The sequence below is a fragment of the Puma concolor genome, chromosome B1 (assembly GCF_028749965.1).
Source record: "Puma concolor isolate L17-30 chromosome B1, mPumCon1.1.hap2, whole genome shotgun sequence".
In the NCBI taxonomy this organism is placed as follows: Eukaryota; Metazoa; Chordata; class Mammalia; order Carnivora; family Felidae; genus Puma; species Puma concolor.
This window is the reverse complement of record NC_141670.1, coordinates 152,883,314-152,895,799: the sequence shown is the minus strand read 5'-3', so window position 1 is coordinate 152,895,799 and position 12,486 is coordinate 152,883,314.

The following is a 12,486-nucleotide window of genomic DNA, read 5'->3' as shown; positions in this document are numbered from 1 at the left end:
AACCAAGGGCAAGTGAGGGAGTTAACCACATGGATCACCAGGGAGAAAAACTACCAACATCGGTAGTCTAGTTCTGTATTAAGCCAAAATCAGCTATGACCACATAAACAGCAATGTGCACTAGAATTGTTTCTTGAGTCATCAATTCGCTGAAAGCTTTATTCAACACAGCACCACATCTGCCATCCCTATCTTCATTCCCTTCCCTTTTCTTTCTGAGCCAGCTTCAGCTCTCACCGTGGCTTTCCTCACACGAGGCCCTGTGCGCAATCTGCTAACTACTGTTAGGACACATCAAATAGCTTCAACTACTGCATCCTTATTCCTGCCTGATTTTGTCTGTGTAACCATGGTAGGCTTGAAAGAGAGAAGAAATTCACCTACTTTCTCTGAAAGTTGGTTTGAATGTTTTCCATCTTATCGTGCAGTAGCTTCTTCGATATTTGTATGTCATCTGTTAATGCCTTTGTTTCTTCACTACGTGTGTATTCAAATCAATCAATAAAGACATCCTTGCTTCCCAACAACTGCACACTTGCCATTACTTCTTCTTAGCAAATCAGTACATGTTAGTTTTCTACTGCAATTGTAACAAGTTACTATAAACTTGGTGGCTTACAACAACAGCTATTTATTATCTCACATTCTGTGTGGGTCAGAAGTCCAGGAGAAGCACAGCTCAGCTGTGCATAGAGTCTCACAAGGCTGAAGTCAACATGTCAGTAAGGCTGCCTTCTTATCCCAAGACTGTAGGGATGAATTTGCTTCCAAGCTCATTTAAGTTGTTGGCTAAATTCACTTCTTTGCAGCTAGGGGAGAGAGGTCCCTGTTTCATCCCTGTCAGCCCCAGGGCCTGACTTTCCTGTTAGAGGCTGCCCACATTCCTCATTATGTTTTACATGTGGCCCTTCCTGCAACAGCAAGGCTGGTCCACACATTCGGAATCGCTAACCTCTTCTGCACTCTTATCTCTCTTCTGCCACCCCACCCAAAAATGTAGTCTTTCTCTGAGTCCACCAGAGAAACTTCTCTACTTTAAAGGACCTAGGTGTTTACATTGGGTCTACCTGGATAATCAAGTATAATCTCCCTATTTTAAGGTCAATTAATAATTTTTTTTAATGTCCACTTACTGATTTTGAGAGAAAGAGAGAGTGTGCAGGGCAGGGGCAGGGAGAGAAATAGGGATAGAGAGAACCCTAAGCAGGCTCCGAGCTCAACTCAGAGCCCAACGCAGGGCTCAATCTAACAACTAGGAGATCAGGACCTGAGTCGATATCAAGAGTCATATGTTTAACTGCCTGAGCCACCCAGGTGCCCCAGTTGATTAGCAATTTTGATTCCATCTGTAAAGTCCCTTCACAACAGAAACTAAATTAGTGTTTAAGAACGGAAATCTTGGGGGAACACCTTCAGAATTTAATCTACCATAAAGTGCTAGCACCTTATGTTAGTATGTGTTGTCATAAAAAGAGCAGCTGTTAAAGCTGGTAACTATTAATATCTTTACGCTATAGATGGAGAAAGTGAATGCAATTTAAGTAACTTCCCCAATGTTCTTTACCCAGTGAGACCTGGAACAGGAATTAAATCTATGTCTGTATGATTCCAGAGCACATGTTCTTCCTCAAAGAATGGCATGCTCTTCTTCAAACAATGAATGGCGATGTCAGATACACCTTGATGAGCAGGAATCGAGGCAATGGTTCTAAGTTAAGCTTGATTAAGCAACTACTTTGAGGTCACATTATGGATTAGGTACCTGAAAGACTTCTCTGTAGCACAGTAAATAGTAATCTTCTACCTGGAAATGCATTGCATTTGAAACTACTGATGGTCCTTTTAAAAGTACAGTATTCTTTTTGTTTGTTTCTTTAGATAATTTTGTTCACATTATTTTAACTCATGAGTTAAAACAATCACCTCTCCATTTAAAATAATAATTTTATATTTAAATATAAAGGAAATAGATTAAAGCATTAATTAGAAGAATACAAAATATGTATATCCCAATACTAGAATTATGTCATGATTCTTTAAAAGGCATATGTTATTTTAATAATCAAGTGACAATTAAAAAGATAACCACTTTAATGTTGTGAAAATAGTAATGAGATTTTTAACATGAGTTCTAGATCACTTATATATACACATATATATACATATATGTGTATATATATACAGCAGCGTTTCATATTTATAAGTTTCAGTCATGAACTTCAGCTTCTACATATCATTTGTTTATTCTAGAAATTTTGACTAAATGTAAGTAAATGAAAACACAATTAGAAATCATAGATAAGGATTTCCAAGCGCAAATTAAAAAAAAAAAAAAAAGAGGCGAGTTTGGCAATACTCAATTTATAGTCAGACTAAAAAAATTGTAAACATACTTGCATTTGTAGCCAAACTAGATAATTTGAGGGCAGAATATTTTAAAAGCACTAATAGTAACTATTTTTTCCATTATTCAATGAATAGATTAATATACTAGATATTGAAGAAAACATTCCCTGACTTACATTATGGATTACGGTTGTATAGCCTTTAGAATAGTTTGAGTTCCAAGACTGCAACATTTTTCAGAGAAAATAAAGTGAACATAAAGTAAACATACTGTTTACATTTTAAATTCAATGCTATGTTTTTCACAAAAGTCTTTTATTGTATTGTAATTTGAAGAAAAAAAGAAATGATGCACTTGGGTCATTTTCTCAACTCATATTACCTAGTTAATTAGATTAATATACAGAATCCATTGATCAGCAAATTGTCATTACTTGTAATATAGAATCTGTAACCTTGCTCTTTTAAACTATAGGTCTTCTCAAATTTAAGAAAAAATTGCAATCACAGTAAATATTTTTAAAAGATGAATGCTTATACCAATAGGGATTAAACACAGTAAAGATTCTCCTCATAATTATTGACAATTTTTAAAATTTTTTTCTTTTTAAAAATTTTTTTAATGTTTATTTATTTTTGACAGAGAGAGAGAGAGCAAGCGAGCATGAGTTGGGGAGGAGCAGAGAGAGAGGGAGACACAGAATCTGAAGCAGGCTCCAGGCTCTGAGCTGTTAGCAGAACGGGGCTCTAACTCACCAGCCATGAGATCATGACCTGAACCAAAGTCAGACACTTAACCAACTGAGCCACCCAGGCTTCCCGCAAATTTTTTTAATTTCTATTAGTCGACAAGAAAGATAATCTTTGCATTCACTGATATGTTGGTTACAGAGAATAGAATAAAATTTGAGGATTTGTCTAGCACATTGGAAACTTAAAAATCTTAGCTTTTAACACCTTTATAACTTTAAGGATTTGCTATTTTCTATACCCAATACACATGCACACACATATACACACACGCACATGTACACACATCCACCACAAAAAACTCAGCTGGAGACAAGTTAAATCTCTGTAGGGACCAGAACCTCTCTACACTAGCCGACTGTGATTTTCAACTTATTTCCAGGCCACCCGTCTAGTTTTCTGGGTAGTCAGATTTCTTTCCACTAGCTACTGCCAGAGGATGTGTTCAAAGACCTTTGTTCTGGGATTCCTCTTGGCATGCACAGGGTTACTCAGAGGAGCGACTCTGCAGTGTTTTCATAGTATAGTATAGAAATGGAGGTTTGTGTGTATCAAATCCTTGACAAATGTTCCAGCAGTTAAGTAAAACTTTGTTTATATTGCGTGCCTCTCAACAGAAATTAAGAGCTGTGGAAACAATTCACGCAAGTGGTTGGCAATCTTCTCTCGTTCTCTCTTAGTGAATATGACAAGCTCACCTGCTGTGGGAGGCTGAAAATAAAGGACAATCTCACCACATTAATAAAACATGAGCCACAACTGAATCTGAGGCCAACTAAACCACCAGAGACCTAGTGTGACGCTTAATTTTGTCGATGATGGAAGTACTTTAGCCTGAGGTAACTTTCGTGGAGGCCATATTTGCGTGCAAACCTTCACTTAAAGCACTACAGCTGGGCAGAGTTAATGTTCATAGGAGTGTAAACTTACAGTAAAAGGCAGGAACCACATAAGATGTTACATCGCTCAAGCCCGTCAACTTTGGTAGTGGCCTAATGTTTTATTGAAGCTCATTCCTCCTCACAGGAGATCTGAAAACCCACTTAGTGCCCTCAGAAAATTGTCTGTTTTGGCTGCATGGACTGGTTCCTAATCACAGAAAGATAAAAACATCAAAATAAGCTAATAGGGTTTTGCCATGAAATACGGTCCCGGGAGAGCGAGAAGTAAAACGGGAAGGTTTCTGGGGGATCTATTAAGTTCAAGGGTTTGGTGAGGTTAAGGGAACATGCTCCCATACAATGAAAGGAGGAGACAGAAAAGGCATACGAGTAAAAGGGGAAGTTAAGAAGAAAAAATAAAAAATATATTTTTTAGGAAATGAAAAAAAGACCCAGTAAATTAAGTAAAACCATCCTTAAATTATGTATCAGTCAGTGTTTGAAAATGATGCTGAGGCACTGAAACAGAATTATGGTGATGGCTCATATGAAAAATGTTCCTTGGAAAACAGTTTTAAATAAGAAATCATGATACAATGCCACCAGAGAAAAGACATTTTGTGAAAGAAAATTTTGCCTTCTGTCAATTAGATATTCCAGGCAAAGATTTCAAAATTATGTTTTCACTTATTTCCATGTTCGTTCCTTGAGAATGAGAAAATAGGATTTCTTTAAATTATATTCTCAACCAAACAGTGTTTAAAAATGGAAATATGGAAGAGAAAACATATAAAATGATTGATTATTGGAGAACCTTGGGATTTCTTGTTGATCTCATCTCCAGCTACTTAGGAGATTTCAAACAAGGGCTTATGGAAAGAAGTCTATAAAGAAAATAGTGCAACTTACAGAGTTAATACTTCTGAGTCTCCGTATGCTTCAATTTGTCGTGACTAGACTATCCCCATGGTTTAGAAAGTAAATGTTTTATCACCTTTTGTGCAACAGCAAAGTTTTATATCTAATAACTCCCAGAAATTCTTTCTGGGAGGCAATGGCACCCACTAATGGGTTCATAAATCTGTTACATAGGGCGCTGATGGTTTTGGTAAAGGTATTAGAGCACAAATTTAGAATCATATATTCTCACATTTGCAAACGTATCCATGTCATTGTCTGCACTTTCTTAGTTCCATAGCAAAGAAGGGTTTTAAGGAAAGAATAAATTATATAAATGTGCACTACCTTGACAGTTCTTGTCTTATATTGTATTTATTGTGAACCTGAGCCAAATTCAGATTTTTAGAAATGATCACTGAGGTAAAAATTCTTACTGTTCTTTCAAAACCGAATAAAACATTACTTCGGGGAGCACTGCAAATCGCTTCCCCCTCTAGCTGAATTCAACCAGCATAGGCATTTTGTGTGGCTCAGACTATTTTTTCCTCCAATTTTTAATAGCTTGATCCAACTATTAAAAATTGAGATGCTTTGGAGAGCCTGGGTGGCTCAGTTGGTGAAGCATCTGACTCTTGGTTTCTGTTCAGGTCACGATCTCACGGATCGTGAATTCGAGCCCTGCATCGGGCTCCGTTCTGTCAGTGAGGAGCCTGCTTGGGATTCTCTTTCTCTCCCTGGAACTCCTCCGCTTGTTCTCTCTCTGTCTCTCTCTCTCATTCTCTCTCAATATAAATACACTATAAAAAATTTAAAAATTGAGATGTTTTATATTCCAAGTCTGAATTCCAGCTTCCCTTGGAAGTCAGAAGATCAGCTTCTACCAGCTACTACTACCCACCCACCATATCAGTTGTGATCTATCAGGTGGAACACTGCCAAGACTGAGCCCTATGGCCAGCCTTTTCCAACCCAGTACTTCTCCATCTTCCCTGTGGTCTTACTTACAATGAGACAAAACCTCTTTGCCATCTATTGTCACTCTTGCCCTATTTTTTAAAATTATTTTTTTGGTTGTTTTTTTAAGTTTTTAAATTGTTTTACTCTATATCCTTATCTGTATTGAACATTGGAAAATGTGTATAAGAGTCTTCCAGTTCAAAAGCATAGCGGAGCATACTTCCTCGTGCATATGAAGAATGCGTCTAAAAAAAAATAGAATGCATCTAAGTGTAATATAATATATGCACCTCTATCTTCCACACAGACTACTCTTTCACCTCTCTGTCCCACAAGGCATTCATATTTCAACGCTTTTAAATCCTCGTTAGAATGTTAATCTCTTTCCTGTGAACCTCTAAAGCATTTCTCATGAAACCTACGTTGTACTTCACCATGGATATGCCTCTTCCCTCTTAACAGACTCTGGGATCTTTGAAGACAAGCCTCATGCCATACTTCTATTTTGTAGCCCCCAAACCACTTGGTTTAACACTGTTAAATAACTTTAACAATTTTTTTATTAGAACTAATGTGTGAAAATGAAACTAGTTAAGAAATACCACATTTTTTTTAATTTTTTTTTTTTTTTTTTTTTTTTTAAGAAATACCACATTTAAATGGCAAGGTACATTAAAGGATTACTATCCAAAAAAGTTCTAGCATCTAGATGAGATGAGTTTGCCCACTACTGGATTTAATAATTATATCTCTCCTTTCTTTAAATACAATTAATAAAGCAGTGTTATGTACAGACCTTCTTTACTGTAGTTTTGTCCACTAGGACTTTTGCTCACGATTCTTCTTGATTTGGGGCACCTGGGTGGCTTGGTCAGTTAAGTGCCTGACCTGATTTTGGCTAAGGTTATGATCTCACGGTTTGTGAGTTTGAGTATCACATCGGGCTCCATACTGAGAGTAAGGAGTCTGCTTGGGATTCTCTCTTTCCCTCTCTCTCTGTCCCTACCTGTTCACAGGTGTGTGCATGCTCTCTCTCAAAATAAATCAATAAACTTAAAAAAAAAAAAAAAAAAGACTCTCTTTGATTTGCCAAATACAGCTCATAATTTGAAAGTGGAGTAAAATATAGAATGACATTTTTAAAATTCTCTTTCACCCTGGATGAGACATTTTATGATTGCATCGTATTTTTTTTAGAAGTAACTTTACCTCTGCCTATAGTTGAAATAGAGACTTATGTGTTAATTGACCCAGAAATATTTGGTACATTCATTACATTAATATTTAATGGGTTATATGCAAGAATTATTTTCTATTAACTTCAATAATTACTATGATAAATAAAAAATAATAAAAAATAAAAAATAAAAAAATAATTACTATTAAATATCTAGGATTACCCCAAAATCGAAGAGAAACTTGAATAGTTCAAGCAAACTATGGTTATTGCTATAGCACTCCCTAGATAACTCTCTAGAGAATACTTTTTATGCTATCATTCACAATGTGTTAATATTCTAAAATCATTTCCCATTGGGTTCTCTCACATGCTATAAAGTTTACATTATTAAAATTAATTAGATATGGGGCTATGTAATAATACGAGCTATAAAAATAACTTATGAATTATTTTCCATATGCCAGGCATGATGACAGATTTGAGATATATAAATATAATGCTCACAACAACCCTCATTTTGTTGATGAGGAAACTGAGACACCTAGAGATTAAGTAACATGTTCCAGGTCACCCCACTAATAAGGAGCAGAGCCTGCTTTCCACTCAGTCTGGTTAGCTTCCAAGCCTATGCTCATAAATACCATATAAAACTGGCTTTATTTATGGCAATATCATATGAAGTAATTGTGAGTTTCAATAGTTAATTTTTCCCAATTTTAAAGATATATCCTGGATATAATATTTCATGAAGAGAACATAGCTTTGTTAAATTCTGAGACAAATGTGACTATAGTGATTATTTTTAACGTGCAAAAAGACGGTCTAGTGATTCTTTATTCTTCTTTTAATAGGCACCAAATTGGTTCGTGTATGAAGTACAAGTTTAAACCAGTAATAAAATACACTTTTGCATTATCATTTATAAAAAATCAGGCATATATTTTAGCACATTTATCAGGGCCAGAGCTGTTGGCTCTGTGTAAATGGTGAATCTATTCCTCCTGTTCCTTGCAAAGTTGGCTGTTTTTTCAAATTTTAGGCCCTGGCATAGATATTGCCTCTCTTGATGTCCCTTTGCACATACTTTGCACACATTTGACTATCACTCCATTAATTTCTTTCAGAGAATTCCTCTAAACTCATGTTTACATAAAAGTTTGTATGTATGTGCATTGTTTCTTTCCCAGATTAGAGGATAAATTTACAGAATGTGGAAACCATGTGTATTACATTCACTGAGGCATATAATATCATAGGGATTGGCATGAAGAAATGTGTTGCATAAAAGATTTTCAATTAGCTGTAAGTAGTTTGATACTAAAATATAGAGGGTTGGCAGTTGTGAATTGGTGAGAACCCAATAAGAGATCAATTGCAGAGAAAGCCAAAATGTATTCCATACAGTCTATCATACTGTAGGTAGTTTCAGTAATACTCTTTAGTGTTTCCAAACCATTTTCTTACATATTTCAATCAATGCAACTTTTGAGCATACCTTTAAACATAAAAATTGTCAAAATATAATTTCATCTCCACTGCTACAACCTTGGTCCAAGCCACCATCATCTCTCACTTAGACTCCAGCAATAGTGTCCTAATTGGTCTTCCTACTTCTACCCTTACTCCCCCCTACAGTCTCATCTTGGCACTTAAGTCAGAGTGAATCAGATCATGTAACTCCTCTGATCAAATCCTTCCATGGTTCCTCAACTCAGTAGAAGCCAAAGCCCTCACAACAACCTACATAGCTCTAAAGATCTGGCTTCCACTTAAATCTCTAATTCCTATCCTACTTCATTCTACCTCCCTTTCTTTACTCCAATCATTCTATGTACTTTTTGTTTTTTGAAATGGTATACAAATACACACCTTAAGACTATGCATAGGGTGATCCCTGTGTCTAGATTGCTATTCTTTGAGGTATCCACATAGAGAACTCCCTCACCTTCCTCAGATCTATGTTTAAATGCCATCTCAGTGAGGACTATTCAGACAACATGATTTAAATTGCAACTTAATCCCTCAAAGCCTTCAATACCATTTCCCCTGCTCAGTTTTTTTTTTTAACCATACAATTTATCATCTTCTAACACATTTCAATGGATTACTTTCTTGTCAAGTATCTTAAGGCAAAATATCCTTCTCTGACCATCTGACCTAACAGGGCCAATGGGATGTAAATAGATGTGATGTAAACAGAAGCTTTGCACAAGTCTGAGGTTCAGTTTGTCCCTAGGACTCCCAAATTCTGGGAGGAGGACATGTCTGAGCAGTTGCTGGTCAAAAGAGAATGAGGAAACCTGTGGGACAGAATCCAATCTGCAGCCTCAAGTCAAGCCCAGGCTACACGAACCCTGAAGAAAAATCATCTGAATCCACTGACAGACCAAACATCAAGAAAAACAATTATTTATTGCTATAAGCCACCAGGTCTTATGGCAACTCATAAATTATTATTGTGGGAATAGCTGACAAATATATGTGGAATATATTTATCTGTTTTATTTCCTATCTCTCTTCCTCTCTGTTTCTTCCATAAACACAGGTTTACATTATTTTGTATTCCCAATGCATAGCACAGGAAATGGTATGTGGTAGGCACTTAACAATAGTTAAATGAATAAATGAATGTATGATAGCTAATTCTAATGTCACAGTATACAATTAGAATGAATCCTCCTTCATACACATAGGATGCACATTTGTATTTTGAAGAATATCAAAACCCCAAGAGTAATTATAATTTTTAAAATTATTTGAAGATGTGAAAATTATTCTAAAATGTCTTATGCAGAATAACACATAAGAATAGCTAGATACAAGGAAAAAAAAACTGAAAAAATCCCACAAACATGTAGAAGCTAAACAACATACTACTAAACACATTTGAAGAAATAAAAAGGAAATATAAAAATACATGAAGGAAAATGAAAACACAATGGTCTAAAATCTGTGAGAAATAGCCAAAGCAGTTCTAAGAGGGAAGTTTATAGTAATACACACCAGTGTCAAAAACCAAGTAAGATCTCCAAATAAACAACCTAACCCTACACCTAAAAGGAGCTAGAAAAACAACAAAGCCCAAAGGAAGTAGAGGGAAGGAAATGGTAAAGATTAGAGCACAAATAAATGAAACAAAGACTCAAAAAGACAACATTAAAAATCATTGAAGCAAAGAGCTGGTTCTTTGAAGAGATAAACTCGATACATCTTTAGCTGCCTCATCAAGAAGAAAAGAGAAAAAAAGGAGAGGACACAAAATCAGAAATCAAGGAGAAATAACAACTGACACCACAGAAATACAAGGAACTATAAAAGAATATTAACAAGAATTGTATGCTAACAGATTAGACAACCTAGAAGAAATTGATAAATTCCTGGAAACATATAATCTTCCATAACTGAATCATAAATAGAAAATTTGAACAGAGCAATTACAAGTAATGAAATCGAATTGGTAATCAAAAACTCCCAACAAACAAAAGTCCAGGAATAGACAGCTTTGAAGGTGAATTATTCCAAACATTTGAAGAGATCATACTTATTCTTCTTAAACTATTCCAGAAAACAGAAGAGGGAGGAAAACTTTCAAATTCATTCTACAAGGCCAGAATTAGCCGGATACCAAAATCAAAGACACTGAAAAGAAAGACAAGAAAGGAAAAAACAGAAAAAAAAAAAAACAAACCCAAAACTATAGGTTGATATCTCTCATGAACATAGATGCAAAAATCCTCAACAAAATGTTAGTAGACCACTTCAATAATGCATTAAAAAAAATAATTCACCATGATCTAATGGGATTCATTCCAAGGATGCAAGGGTGGTTCAACACTTGCAAATCAATATGATACATCATGTTAACAAGAGAAAGGATAAAAACCATATGTTCATCTCATAGATACAGAAAAAGCCCCGACAAAATAAAACATCCCTTCATGATAAAAGCTTTCAACAAAATGGTTTTAAAGGGAACATTCTTCAACATAATAAAGGCCATACATGTAAACCTAGGGCCAACATCATACCCTGTGGTGAAATACAGAAAGTATTTTCCTCTAAGATCAGGGACAAGACAAAGATGCCTATTCTTGCCATTTTTATTCAACATGGTACTGCATGTCCTAGCCATAGTAATCAGAAAAGGAAAAGATATAAAAGGCATCTAAATTGGTAAAGAAGATGTAAAACTGTCACTATTTGCAGATGACCTACTATACATAGGAAACCCTAAAGACTCTACCAAAAATCTACTACAATAAATAAATTAGATAAAGTTTCAGGATAACAAAATTAACACATGGAAATTGGTTGTGTTTCTATACACTAACAACAATTAGCAGAAAGAAATTAAGAGAATAATCCATTTACAATTGCACCAAAAAGTATAAAATATCTAGGAAATAAACTTAAAGAAGTAAAAGAACTAACTCTGAAAACTATAAAACACTGATGAGAGAAACTGAAGCCAACACAAACAAATGGATATTCCATGTTCATGGATTGGAACAAGTAATATTAAAAAATCTATGCTTCCCAAAACAATCTACAGATTCAATGCAATCATTATCAAAAAAACCAAACAGCATTCTTCACAGAATTAGAACAAATAATGCTAAAATTTCTGTGGAATCACAAAAGGCTCCAATTAACCACAAAAATGGTATGGTACTGCCATTAAAATAGACACACAGATCAATAAAACAGGATAGAGAGCCCAGAAATAAACCCACACCTATATGGTCAATTCATCTATAATGAAGGAGGCAAAAATATCCAACAGGGAAAATATAGTATTTTTAATAAATGGTGTTGGGAAAAACTGGACATCTACATGCAAAAGAATGAAACTGGACCACTTTCCTATACCATACACAAAAATAAACTCAAAATGGATTAAACCTGAAGCCATAAACCTCCTAAAAGAAAAGACAGGTAGTAATCTTTTGGAATGATGATCAGGGTCATTTATTTTAGTAAATATTAAAGTACGTGATAAAGCTACTATATTTGAGCAACTTGCACTGGCACATGGGTAGGTAAAACTCCATGAAAGAAAAAAACATAATCAAGAAGTATGACATCACCAGATGGTGAATTAGGAAACCCCAGCCTCTGTTACTCCCACCCAAAGATAAAGATTTAAGACAGCTTTCTATAAACAAAAACAGCTCTGGGAGAGCAAAGGTGTCCACTTAAGAATAAAAAACAGGGGCACCTGGGTGGCTCAGTTGGTTAAGCATCCAACTCCAGATCAGGTCATGATCTCATGGTTTGTGGGTACGAGTCCCATGTTGGAATTTGGAGCCTTGTACTGACAGCTTGGAGCCTAGAGCCTGCTTTGGATTGTGTCTTTCTCTCTCTCTCTCTCTGCCCTTCCCCCACTCACATTCTGCTTCTCTCTCAAAAATAAACATTAAAAAAATTTTAAAAAAAGGAATGACAGAAAAACCTGATAATAATTACACAAAA